Source organism: Pinus tabuliformis, chromosome 4_1 (genome assembly GCF_031772625.1).
Source record: "Pinus tabuliformis cultivar Carrire ecotype Pingquan chromosome 4_1, CPIR1, whole genome shotgun sequence".
Taxonomy (NCBI): domain Eukaryota; kingdom Viridiplantae; phylum Streptophyta; class Pinopsida; order Pinales; family Pinaceae; genus Pinus; species Pinus tabuliformis.
Genome location: NC_142303.1, coordinates 455805296 through 455819751, shown reverse-complemented (window position 1 = coordinate 455819751; position 14456 = coordinate 455805296). Strand labels below are relative to the sequence as shown.

General features: G+C 39.4%; 2 pseudogenes; both read right to left on the bottom strand.

Moving 5' to 3' along the window:
• Positions 1 to 211: 211 nt before the first annotated feature.
• Positions 212 to 1243, bottom strand: LOC149176345 (amino acid transporter AVT6A pseudogene; annotated as a pseudogene).
• Positions 1244 to 1913: 670 nt separating this feature from the next.
• Positions 1914 to 3931, bottom strand: LOC149176344 (amino acid transporter AVT6A-like; annotated as a pseudogene).
• Positions 3932 to 14456: the final 10525 nt, after the last annotated feature.

Here is a 14456-nt window from a genome sequence, read left to right as displayed (position 1 = left end):
TATTCCTTTTCAATGTTTACAACTACAAATACAGTAGTATCTTTAACTAGAAGGCCGAGCAACCATGGCAGGATGATACAAGGCTTTACACAAGTTTATCCACTCTTCACAATTCTACAAGAAAATTCCCAAATCAGCGTTCTTTTCTCGGTCCTATTCCAAATAATCTTTATATGTATGTGCACCACCTGCTCCTCATAAAAAATCATTCTCAAGATCGTGGAGGGCCTTCCACCTTTTTGTTGAACAAAGAATTAATGGTACTCACTACAGCAATTGAACTTGAAACTACTGCCAGAAAAATCATGAACTATGCGATGAATATGTCCTTCCTGGTTGAGATTCCATGGGTGTCTCTGCAATGAAAAAATAATTGAGGTTAGAAGTTACATACAAGCAAGGTGAAAGACGAAACCAGAAATGAAAAACAACTTTTTTTCTACCTGAGAGCAATGGAAGCTGGGAAGATGAACCCAATACAAACTGTTGTTGTGGCCCCTGTGAATTGAAATGCATCCCAGATACTTGGTATGAATGATGCCCCAAGGAAAACAATTCCAATTAACCCAGCAGTGATCAAAATGAACCACTTATTATCCAAAACAAGATGCTTTTTCACTGGAAAGACAAGCCCATCAATATTAAGTATTAGGGCAAAAAAAATGAGAGGAAAGACCGCCATCGGATGTACAACATAGGTCACACGAACAATGTTATTCAGCACAACACTGTAGGGAACTCCCAACTTGGTGTCAAAATTGGCCAGGACATCATCCATGGTCTGGTCTCCAAATAGAAGAAAGCCAAAAAAGCTTGTACTTTTGTGTATACAATTGAGCACAATGCCAATGATGTGCGAACAATGGGCTGCATTTCTGAAGGGTCCTCAAGTTCATTGTATATGGAATGAACTGCATGGCGCAAAGACATCACAATTCATTATAACATAATTTTAAATGCAAATTCAACTAATGAACTCTAAGATACTACACTGCAGGGCTAGAGATGGAGGAAAATAATCCATACCATTGTAATGACAGATGTAAGCAGTCACAATAACTGGTACCACAGTGAAAAGCTTCAAGAACGAAGTAAAATCTTCAATATCTGGTAACAATCTTGGTGCTTTGACGGTGCCACTGATCAACTTTACAATCACAATACCAGCCATAATCACAACAAATACAACAGCAAGTGCAACTGATAATGCAGAAGTGAATCTCAAAGAATCTGCAAATTCATGGAAATGAACACATCAATATAGGCATCAAGATTTGAACATCACAACTCCTAAGGAATAACCCATGATCCACATCCTTGAATGTATATTCCATATGCCATTTCTAAGAGGGCAACATGAAAAGTCATACAAATCGTTAAGTAGATGCCATCAGTGTGTGACATTCCCAAGATATGTTGAATCCCCTCATATAATTACAACAGTTTCTAGACATGTAAATCCCTAATAGCTGTAAGGTATGTATATTTCAAATGAGTCTATCTGTCTGTTGAAGTAGAGACATCAATGAATGGTGGAACTGAGTTGATGTCTCTACTTTAAATGGTTGAAATGAAAATACTTGGCAAAATGGACTAATTACTCTTACTCTGGCTGTCTGTATCAATGTAGCTTTTGCAGGGCTAAAATGTGAAGGAAGGGAGGATGAAGATTGTGATAAGTTATTGAAGAGCAATGGGATCATCACACACAGTGGGATGCATTTTGGCGCACCTCAAACTTATGTGCGGTTGAGTATTATTGACAGAAACCAGACCTTCAATCTTCTGCTTGACAGGGTCTCAACTATTCATGCATGATTAGTTGAATCGCTCAATCATTGATGCGAGATCAACTATATTCCTTTTCAATGTTTACAACTACAAATACAGTAGTATCTTTAACTAGATGGCCGACCAACCATGGCAGGATGATACAAGGCTTTACACAAGTTTATCCACTCTTCACAATTCTACAAGCAAATTCCCAAATCAGCGTTCTTTTCTCTGTCCTGTTCCAAATAATCTTTATATGTATGTGCACCACCTGCTCCTCATAAAAAATCATTCTCAAGATCGTGGAGGGCCTTCCTCCTTTTTGTTGAACAAAGAATTAATGTCACTCACTATAGCAATTGAACTTGAAACTACTGCCAGAAAAATCATGAACAATGCGATGAATATGTCCTTCCTGGTTGAGATTCCATGGGTGTCTCTGCAATGAAAAAATAATTGAGGTTAGAAGTTACATACAAGCAAGGTGAAAGACGAAACCAGAAATGAAAAACAACTTTTTTTCTACCTGAGAGCAATGGAAGCTGGGAAGATGAACCCAATACAAACTGTTGCTGTGGCCCCTGTGAATTGAAATGCATCCCAGATACCTGGTATGAATGATGCCCAAGGAAAACGATTCTAATTAACCCAGCAGTGATCAAAATGAACCACTTATTATCCAAAACAAGATGCTTTTTCGCTGGAAAGACAAGCCCATCAAGATTAAGTCTTAGGGCAAAAAAAATGAGAGGAAAGAACGCCATCAGATGTATAACATAGGTCACACGAACAATGTCATTCAGCACAACACTGTAGGGAACTCACAAGTTGGTGTCAAAATTTGCCAGGACATCATCCATGGTCTGGTCTCCAAATAGAAGAAAGCCAAAAAAGCTTGTACTTGTGTATACAATTGAGCACAATGCCAATGATGTGGGAACAATGGACTGCATTTCTGAAGGGTCCTCAAGTTTATTGTATATGGAATGAACTGCATGGCACAAAGACATCACAATTCATTATAACATAATGATACTACACTGCAGGGCCAGAGATGGAGGAAAATAATCCATACCATTGTAATGACAGATGTAAGCAGTCACAATAACTGGTACCACAGTGAAAAGCTTCAAGAACGAAGTAAAATCCACAATATCTGGTAACAATATTGGTGCTTTGACAGTGCCACTGAACAACTTTACAATCACAATACCAGCCGTAATCACAACAAATAAAACAGCAAGTGCAACCGATAATGCAGAAGTGAATCTCAAAGAATCTGAAAATTCATGGAAATGAACACATCAATATAGGCACCCGCCACCTGCGGACTTAATTTGGTCTGCCCGCCTCGATTTCTCTCCGTTCTCAGCAGACAGCGCCTTGCTTCACGTCTCAAGCTATGAATTCAGACCGTTTCAATGTAAATAATATATTGTAACTTCCCTTTAAAACAAACAAATACATCTCTGCACCATCAGAATAACAGGGGTTTGACGAATGGGTATCATACCATAGAGTGCAATACGGGGATTTTGTTTGCATGGGTTTCATGTTTATTGATCGTTCAAAGAAGCTATGGAGATTTGTGATTTCTAGCTAATGTTTTTATGGAGATACCCAGGTTTTTATATGTTGCGTGGCAGGAGATAATGACGACTGATTCAGAGAAACAAGAGCCATGCTCCTATAACGATGGAATACAGACTGTTTGCAAGCTTAAATGGGTTTCAAGGGCACCTCGGGTTCTCTTTATTCTTTTATTGACGTTGCTAGTTGTGCTGCTGGTTCAGACCAAGACTGGAATGGATCTTCCCTCGTGGGTCAATCAGCCTGAGGACTTGAGGGATCATGGTGTCTCCGTGGTTGTGTGACCTAATGAACTTTCCCAATCAATCCCTCCACCAAAAAGGAGGTGAACGGTAAAATCCTATCAGTTGGACTCTAAATAGAGTGCAAACTCTTCCAGTACAAGGGCTTTTGGAGCTATGCTATAAATTCAAAATTTAAAATCAATACCTGTGAAAACAATAAGATCTGGCTGCTCTGCTTTAATCATCCTCTTGACAAAAGCAGTAGTATTGAGGTCTGAACATGTGGAAACTTGACTGGGAAACACGTCCAAGCATTTCGTGCTTTGACCGTCTGCATAATGCATGTCTTGCACCTACCAAAAAAACCCAAAGGAATTCATATCCCAAATTCAGACTGCAATTCATACATCAAAGAAAGAGAGCGAGATACGAAATGTTACAGCATTTCTGTTTGAACACCTATTAAACAATAAAAAGGAATGTGTAAACATTTCAGAATGGTTGCAACAACAACATGGCATAGCAGTAGGTAGACTGGAATGGATCTTCCCTCGTGGGTCAATCAGCCTGAGGACTTGAGGGATCATGGTGTCTCCGTGGTTGTGTGACCTAATGAACTTTCCCAATCAATCCCTCTACCAAAAAGGAGGTGAACGGTAAAATCCTATCAGCTGGACTCTAAATAGAGTGCAAACTCTTCCAGTACAAGGGCTTCTGGAGCTATGCTATAAATTCAAAATTTAAAATCAATACCTGTGAAAACAATAAGATCTGGCTGCTCTGCTTTAATCATCCTCTTGACAAAAGCAGTAGTATTGAGGTCTGAACATGTGGAAACTTGACTGGGAAACACGTCCAAGCATTTCGTGCTTTGACCGTCTGCATAATGCATGTCTGCCACCTGCCAAAAAAACCCAAAGGAATTCATATCCCAAATTCAGACTGCAATTCATACATCAAAGAAAGAGAGGGAGATACGAAATGTTACAGCATTTCTGTTTGAACACCTATTAAACAATAAAAAGGAATGTGTAAACATTTCAGAATGGTTGCAACAACAACATGGCATAGCAGTAGGTATACCTGCAAAATTTTGAACTGCCCATTAGTGTTCTTAAACCAGAGAGGGGGCAAGGGCACTGATTTGGCTATGGCTGTTGAAAGCACCCAGGTAGCTGTAGTGGAAAGAATAAGAATAAAGAATAAGAAAGCTTTCACCAACAGAGAACGAGAATGCCGAGGAGCCATGAAATGAGTGACCACAAAGTAGAGCAATCAAGTGAAGAACTGGTGTGAATATTCGGCTGACTATGTACCATGGCTTTTCTGTCACCTTCTTCACCGCCGAATGGATGGACGCCTCTCCTCACCACACCCTGCCATCTTTGTCAAGGGACATGATCCGCTTCATAGAGCTCCCTGATGTTCAGATCGAAGGGGATCGAGGCGCCTCAGATTGCTGTCCTCTCTCATCCATCCACAGACGCTTGGCCTCTCTTCGCTGACGCTTGGTTTCTAAAAAGGCCGATGATCTAATGATTGGAGTTTATTCCATCGTCTAACAATCGATCTAAGGGCCCATAACGAGACACCACGACACAGAGGGGAGTTCCTCTCAGAGGGAACGCCTTGCGGCGTAATTACCAAATGATACTTTATGTATTAATTTAGAACAATATACTCCGTAATCGTTACTATCTTATAATTTTTTGAAATTTTGTATTTAACAAAGGTTTTTATTTTTTCTTCTTAGGAGTTTTTTATCAATAAAAGGAAATTAATAAATGTAACTTGAATTCTTTATTTAAAAAAGTTGCTATAGTATCAAACAATGTCTTTGTTTTTAAATATGATGTCGAGATTCTAAACCACGTTTTTGAGATAAATAATTTATATATATATTTTTATTTTTATTTTTTTATCAATTATATAGATTTTAAAAATTATTTATAAAAAACAATAAATATAAATGTGATAATATTATATTTTTTTATTAATTATATCAATAAGTTTTTGAATAGTTTTTTTGGAATTTTAATTTAATTATGAATTAATGTTGTAATATAAGTTAAATTACTGGTAAATATCTATAAACATAAATTCATAATAAATATATAAGACTTAGTTTATAAACATAAATTCATAATAAATATATAAGACTTAGTTTATAAACATAAATTCATAATAAATATATAAGACTTAGTTCATGATACATCTCATGTTGTTAAACAAAAATTCATAAAAACTAACTAATTATAATTTTTTATTATTATTATTATTATTAAAATAATTAATATATAAGTTAAACATATATATATTAAACAAATGGAACAAAATTCTTAGACATGGAGATTTGCTTCCATTTTACCATAAAGATTCTTAATCTATAAATAGGCCTTGTTACAATAATATGGGCCAATACCATACCTTATGCATACCACATGCCCAAAAAGCCATAACTCACTCCATATAACACTTGTTCATATGACATTTTTTTCAATTAATCAATTTAATTAAAAGGATAAAAAGATCGTAACTACTTTAGAGATAAATCTCAAACATTGATTTGTGTATATTACTGTGAATATTCTAAAATATTTTATTGATCTTAAATCCCTACATTCTACCTAATAATTATTGATAATTAAATTAAGATTTTGGATGCCCTATTCCAAAATAGACAAGTATATCCACATAATAATTATTAGATGAACAATAAGAATTTAGCCTCCATAAAATATTGTAGAATATTCTTAATAATAGTTATAAATATTAGTACTGTGTGAATAGTATAGTACTTGTTATTTTTTGAGTAATGCAACAAGGTTACCAAAAAAGATTCCATATCACCTTGAATATCCATGAGGAAAGTGTGAAAGAATGATATTTTGTTATTAACTACCACTATCATTGTGCATATGATATGCTTGGGCTCATGAGCCTAATCATGTAAATATTTGAAAACAATTGAGGCTAAAATTTAACTTTAAAAATGATAGGACAATGTTAGAATTCATAAAGTGGGTATTTAATGCAATTACTTTTAGGAAATTTTCATTCAAAATTGTACGCAGCTAAATTGATAGAGATGTGACTAATATTTAAAGTTGAGAGAATGTCAAGGACAATTGAATATTGTAGTAACATGTATGTTACAAGCTAGTTGGACTCCTTCAAAACGTTTTGGCTGAAAGTGCTTGTAATGGTAGCCAAGTAAGTGAGGCAAGCAATAAGCTAAAATGGTAAAGGAAAGGAATTGGGTAAGAATTCCTTTAAGCTGAAATTCATATATTTTGCTTCAGAAGCAGTGCATAAATGGTATGGATGCTCAAGAAGGGGGATGGTTAACACACATAGCCTTGAAATTCATATATCTTGCTTCAAAGTCAGTGCATGTATTGTATGGATGCTCAAGAAGGGGGATGCTTAACACATGCAGCCTTCAATAGGAAAGATTGGAATTACTTTAATAATGCATGCAAAACAAAATAGAGAACTAAATTACCTATGAATTTAAAAATATTTATCTCTCAACTCTAACGCTTTGGGTTGCTAGAATAAAAGTTCGATTATATTATGAAATGTTTAGAATAAGTGTGATGCACATATATGATGTTATGATAGGTTTCATTTCAATCTATTTGAAATCAAATAGAGGTTATAGAATTATTAAATGTGCAATATTCTAAGACCACTTTAGGATATTGTGAATCTTTGCAATGAAAAAGGTCACATGTCTGAGTACTAGCAGTTATTTGGCTGATTGAAAGATCAAATTACAAGAATAGTGGTAGAATTAGGTGTGAGATAGAAGCCACCATGGCCAAATATCACCACCTGCAACAGAGCCCAACAACATGATTAAAATTCTCATGTTTATGAGACTTGGCTTTTTAATGAAGAGCATTTGGAGAATTATTTTTTTTTGATTTGAATATTTTGAGTATATTTCATGAGAATTGAATGTTGTGACATAGGTAAAATGATGGAGCAAGGAGCTCAGGAAGAAGATTGTTGTGGTAACATGGTAGCCCCATGACCCTCTAATTACCTCTTGGGAACAAGTCATAACTGAAACCTTGATTATAAGACTCCATGAGCAGTGCAGTGGAGTACACGAGAACGATACTTGGCCATAAGACTCCATGCACAATATAATAGAGCATGCAAGATTGAGACTTGGCTATAAGAATCTAACAATAACCCCATGTAGGAAGACCCTTGGACATGTAGAATACTCAAAATTAGGGTTCCCTAGGCCCAAAAGAGTGAGTAGTTGATGGGGGCCCATGCATGAAAATCCTTGTATAGGTAGACTTCTTAGAATGCGGGTTTCTTAGGGCCGAAAGGGTGAGTATCTAATGAAGGCCTGTGTAGGAAAACCCTTGTATAGGTAGACTAGCCATAATGAGGGTTAATATATGGGCTTGGAAGGGTGAGTAACTTATGGGAGAAGAAATATAAGGGCTCACTGGGATGTGAGTATGAAGGGTCCTACTTAGGGAAGACAACGAGTTGGACTTGCTACCCGTGGAGACAAATGAAACAAAGAATAACCATAAAGATAAATATCGATTTAAATAATTACCTGTTGAAATTTTTATTTAATTTGATTTTAAAATTATATTGATTAGTCCCGTGATAACTGGATGCTTGTGATATAGGCGAACTATTGAATTGTCCAACAATGATATATGATGTTGATTACAAGTAATATCAGAGTGGCGCACCAGAAGCGTAGGAAGCTAAAGACCTTAGGTACTAAGTTATAGTGATGACACTGGAACCCTGTGATATGTATTGATCACCATGAGATATGTTGTGACAAATGTGTTGTGTTGTTAGATAAATCCAGAGGCATGCCTTAGATGTGAGACTCCATCAAGACTCTTCCTATGTGAGGAAGCATTTCTAAGGAATGGATCACCCGAGGGACTAGGGAGGAAGACAAGAGGATGATTTAACTTGGAAGGTGTGTGACTGCAAGGAAGGGGTGACCTGAATAAACTAGTTTTCAAAGATTCACGTGCATACTCATTGGGATAAAAAATGCATTGGGTGTGTCCTAGAAAGAAATGAGCTAAGCTTGTTCCTTGTGGAATCCTTAAGGACAATGAACTACATGCCATGGACATAAATTTCAGGACATGGGAAAATGTTTTTGATGTAAGGGCTATTGCCATAAAGCTTAGTTCTTGTTTTTGTTCTATCTTATAGAACATTGAGGATGGTGTTTCTTTAAAGGAGTGGGTTTTCTAACATCCCCTTATTTTACCCCTGTTTTTTGTAGTATTAATTGTGACTATTATACCAACGTGGAGAACCATGAATGGTTGAATCTTAACTAAAATTTAATTAAAAACCATTGAAGGAGGGACAACCTTACAAATCCTTGGTTTGAGAGAAGAAACTTGCTTGCCTATTTTCAAAATCCATGACCTAACCTAGCCAAATTTAAAGCCAAAGTTACTTGCAAACTTAGGAAGCCATTACCTAACATATTTTTTTGTGATGCGATTTGGGTGAAATGGAGTCAAAAGAGTTTACTGATAGTAATTATGATATCAGACTAGGCTAGTGGAAGGAGAGAGCAATTCCTATTCGCCTTCTCCCCTCACAGATTGAAGAGACGACCCTTTAAAAGGCAACAACAAAGAGCAAAACTATGCTCTCAGGAAAACTTAGAAGAGCCAAGATGAGGCTCTCTGATCCGGATTTAAACAGGAACGCAACAAATTATAGATATAACCATAAATAAAAAGATGCAGTAGAAATAACACTTCATTTCATTAATATCAAATACTGAAATATGCTTGCAAACAGAATGGAAATAAGACTAGCTCGGGCAATGGTAGCTTATCTCTGAGAAGAAATGTGGCAACTACATGCCTCTGAACTGTGTTACAATGAGGCTCAAGGGTCTTTTTATTATTGAACAATAATATCAAACCCTAAACAACCAAAACCCTAACCCGAGGAGATGTAACGCCAAGATTTTATGGGCCCCGTTGGGGTTAGTTAGACAACCAACTTCCTGGGGTCGCGACTTGGTCATATTATCTTCGTTTGACGCGCATGATACCCCGTTAGAAAGATATCTATGAGGACTACAATAGAAGAGAATATTTTATCAAAAAATCCCTGGCAATAGATTGCCAAAATAACATTGTTTAGGGCCTCAAAACAGCTATGAAGTTTAGGACCTGAAAAACTGCTAAATATAGTAAACTGTGATACAATTAAGGAAACTGAAAAACCGAAAGAAACAATGGTGGGGTTCCAAGTGGAATTGGTGGGTGGCCACCAATATCCTCCTGGATCATTCCTCCCCCCTTAGGAAACAATGGTCCCCATTGCGTTGAGTTTCTCCATGAGATGAGGAAACTTCTGCTGAACTTGGTCCCTAGTGAGCCACTTGCCCTGGTGAAGGAGTTGGCCTGCTTTGACAACTCGATACAATTGGATCTTCTGTTGGCGAGTGTGCTTGATCTGTGTGTCCATGATCCGATCAGTTGTGGTTTGTTCCATACAATCTAGATTTAACTCTGTAGGTGTGAGTTGTTCTACAATGTTTGATGTGTCTAGCAATAGTGGGAAGTATGGTCGAAGGCGGTCCACATTGATCACTGGGTATAGGCCAAGGAATGGGGGAACATTGAGCTCAAATGCATTATCTCCCACATCCTTGGTAATGGTGTAAGGACCATATCGGAGTGGTCTAAGTTTCCGATAGGCTCCGGTAAGGTGTTCCTTTTTCAAATGCAACCAGACTTTGTCGCCCACCTGAAACTTGTTTGGCACCCGATGTTGATCATGTTGCTGCTTGTACTTGGAATTTGATTTATCCAGAATGTCGTGGACCTGCTGGCAGATATGTTGGATGTGCTCAATGAAGATGTTTGCCTTATCGGTTTCGGACTAGACATGAGCCAAATCTGCTTGAGTAGCTGCAAATGGCATGGCCACATGAACGAGACATAATGGCTAGAATCCCAAGCCTACCTGAAAAGGGTTGTGGCCAGTCGAGCTGTGAAGAGGCCGATTATAGTTGTGTTGGACATAGGTGAGACTCTCATCCCACATGCGTGGATGCTTTGAGTTGTACATGCGTAGAATGTGTACGATCATCCTATTGACGACCTTTGTCTGGCCATCAGTTGATCTAGGTGGATGTTGGTGGCCACCCACCTATCCCATTTGGACCCCCACAACTGTCTCTTTCAGCTTTTTCACTTTCCTAAATTGTAGCACAGTTTACTATTTTTAGCAGTTTTTCGGGTCCTGAACTTCCGGACTCGTTTTGAGGCCCTAAAGTGGTAGTACTCGGATATATCTTTCTAACGAGCTATCGTACGCGTCAAACGGAGATCGTATGCCAATGTTACGACCCCGGGAAATTGATGTACCAATTTACCCAAACGGGGCCCACAATTTGGCGTTTCATCTTCTAGGGTTAGGTTTCGGGATGTGCAGGGTTTTCCATTGTTTCTCAACAATAAATAGGCCTTCGAGCCTCATTGTAATACAGTAGAGAACAGTTCAGAGGCATGTAGCCGCCACATCTCTTCTCAGAGATAAGCTACCATCGCCCTAGCTGATTTCTTTCCATTCCTGTTTGTAAACATATTTCAGTATTTTACAGTAATGAAATGAAGTATTATTTCCGTTGCATCTCAGTATTTATTGTTATCTCATCTCTGTATTTATGGTTACCTCTGTAATTTGTTGCGTTCTTGTTTAAGTCCGGATCAGTGGTATCAGAGCGGTCTGCTTTTTCTCTATTTTTCTTTGCATGTCCCCAATGAGGTTGGGATATAAGGAGTTAGGGCTTGAACTGGTCGAACCTTTGCAAGACCAGACTCGCAAATCCTGACAGCCTCTCATGGCGAATGAGAAGAAAGACGAGGGGGCAGGAGATCCTATCAAAATCTTTCTCGAAGAAGCGCTCGAGCGGCAAAGGAACGCGATGATGGATAGCTTTGCGCAGATCCTTCAGCGGCTGCCCAGAGGCGACGCATCGGCTTCCAACAACGACTCTGGAAATGCCACACCCTTCTAGGTACAAGTTAATTTTGAATCCCCATCTTCGAGGGTCAAATAGACGCAGATGCCGTAGATAAATGGTTAAATCTGCTAGATGGGTATTTTCTGTTCACGAATTTTCAAGTCGGAAAAAGATTGTTTTTGCTCTTCTCAAAGCAGCCCCCCACGTCAAGGACTGGTGGGAAACCTACTGCGAGCAGAAGGATGAAAGTACAGGCTCATTATTTTCAGCCGCACCCACTTGGAATGACTTCCGGGATGCCATCAAGGAGCAGTACTACCCTGTCGGAAGCTATGAAGACAAATACATCAAATGGACCACGCTGCGGCAGGGACGAGACCAAGATGTGCCGGAGTTCACAAACATTTTTCATACCCTTCGCACACAGTTGGGTATCAAATATTCTGAGCTGCATCTGGTACTCAAATCCCGCGGCTGCCTACACAGATACATCCAGGAAGAGATGGGGTTCTTGAACATCTCCTCACTCAACACAACATACCAATACGCTGTCAAAATCGAGCAAAAGTTCAAACAGAAGAAGCGAGACTTTGGATTTGCAAATCCGAAGCCCAAAGGACAAAGCCAAAGTGGGTGACCCAAGACAACCCGTCGAAGCCGCAAGAAAAGAACAACACCACGAAGCCGAAGAAGGACACAGGAAAGTGGTGTGAGTTTCACAAGAGTCCCACTCATAACACAAGTGAGTGTTGGACCAAGCAGTCGCTGGTGGCCGAGTTGAAGGCTTTTGAATCAGATGCATGTTTCGAACCTGAGCCAGAACCTGACAAGGGGAATGGAAAGGGGAAGCAAATCATTGATACGGATCCTAGCGCCACTGTTGCCACCGCCAAGATCCAGAAAAATGAGCCAGCAAATCCAAAAGAGGGGGAGCATCTTTTCCACTCACAGATGTGGGTGAAGGGTTCGCCACTGCAATTCATTGTCGACAGTGGCAACCAAAAGAACCTTATTTCAGCTGAGGTCATGAAGCGGTTGGGCCTACCGACTACACCACACCCAGCCGTACAGTATCGGGTGGCTTCATGAAGGACGAGATCTCAAAGTTCGCCAGCAGTGCCGCCTTCCCTACAGCATCAAGCCCTTCACAGACGAGGTATTGTGTGATGTTACACCTCTGGATGTTTGTGATGTATTATTAGGCCAACCATACTTGTGGAGGTGACATGCTGTGTATGAGTCAAGGCCTCATGTTGTCATTATTTCTTTGAGTAATTCATTATATAGGATACCAGAGGTAGCCCCACCCACTGCCACATCTTTGATCACTGCTAAGAAAGGCAGCAAGCTCATCTCACAGACCAAGAAATTTATCTGTCTAGTTCACTCCCAAAGTAAGGGGAAGATCATTGCTACCTCCATGCAGCAGCAACAGCAAAGGGATACGGTCATGACAGAACACAGGAACAACTTCTCCTCACCCACAGAGATACCACACAAGTTTCAGGTGGGCAACAAAGTCTGGTTGCATCTGCAGAGAGAACGCCTTACCAGAACCCATCAGAAGCTCAGACCAATCCGACATGGTCCTTATAGCAATACCAAGGCTATGGGGAACAATACTTTGGAGCACATCATTCCTCCATTCCTTTGCCTGCACCAAGTGTTCAATATGGACCATCGTCGACCATGCTTCCCACCATTACTGGACACATCAAAGATTGCAGGACAAGTTCAGCAGATGGAGGAACTCAACGCAATGGGGACCATTGCTTCCTAAGGGGGGAGGAATGATCGAGGTGGATGTTGGTGGCCACCCACCTATCCCATTTGGACCCCCACAACTGTCTCTTTCAGCTTTTTCAGTTTCCTAAATTATAGCACAGTTTACTATTTTTAGCAGTTTTTCGGGTCCTGAACTTCCGGAGCCGTTTTGAGGCCCTAAACGACGTTTTTTTGGGAATCTGGGGCAACATGGGTCCATGGATCGATGTTGCCTCCCAAAGTGGTAGTACTCGGATAGATCTTTCTAACGAGCTATCGTACACGTCAAACAGAGATCGTATGCCAAAGTTACGACCCCGGAAATTGATGTACCAATTTACCCAAACGGGGCCCACAATTTGGTGTTTCATCTTCTAGGGTTAGATTTTGGGATGTGAAGGGTTTTCCATTGTTTCTCAACAATAAATAGGCCTTCAAGCCTCATTGTAATACAGTAGAGAACAGTTCAGAGGCATGTAGCCGCCACATCTCTTCTCAGAGATAAGCTACCATCGCCCTAGCTGATTTCTTTCCATACCTGTTTGTAAGCATATTTCAGTATTTTGCAGTAATGAAATTAAGTATTATTTCCGCTGCATCTCAGTATTTATGGTTATCTCATCTCTGTATTTATGGTTATCTCATCTCTGTATTTATGGTTATCTCTGTAATTTGTTGCGTTCCTGTTTAAGTCTGGATCATCAGTTTAGGGATGGAAAGTTGTGGACTCAGTGAGCTTGGTGTCCAGCATCGACTAGAGACTGGACCAAAATGTAGTGAGGAACCTATTGTCCCGATATGAGATGATAGACTATGGTATCCCAAAGTGTACCCACACTCGTTCAAAGAAGAGTTTAGTCGTGGCTTCCGCTTTGATATTCTTCTTGCAGGCAACCATAATGGCCATCTTTGAGAATCTGTTGATGACCACAAAAACACAGTCGTTGCCATGCTTAGTAGAAGGAAGGCCTGACATGTAATCCATGGAGATGGATTCCCAAGATCGACTATGGGTAGGTAGCGGAGTATAGAGGCCTTGCTTCTTGATGGTCGGTTTGGCAATGGCACAGGCAGTGCAGGATTTGATGTACTTCTCAACA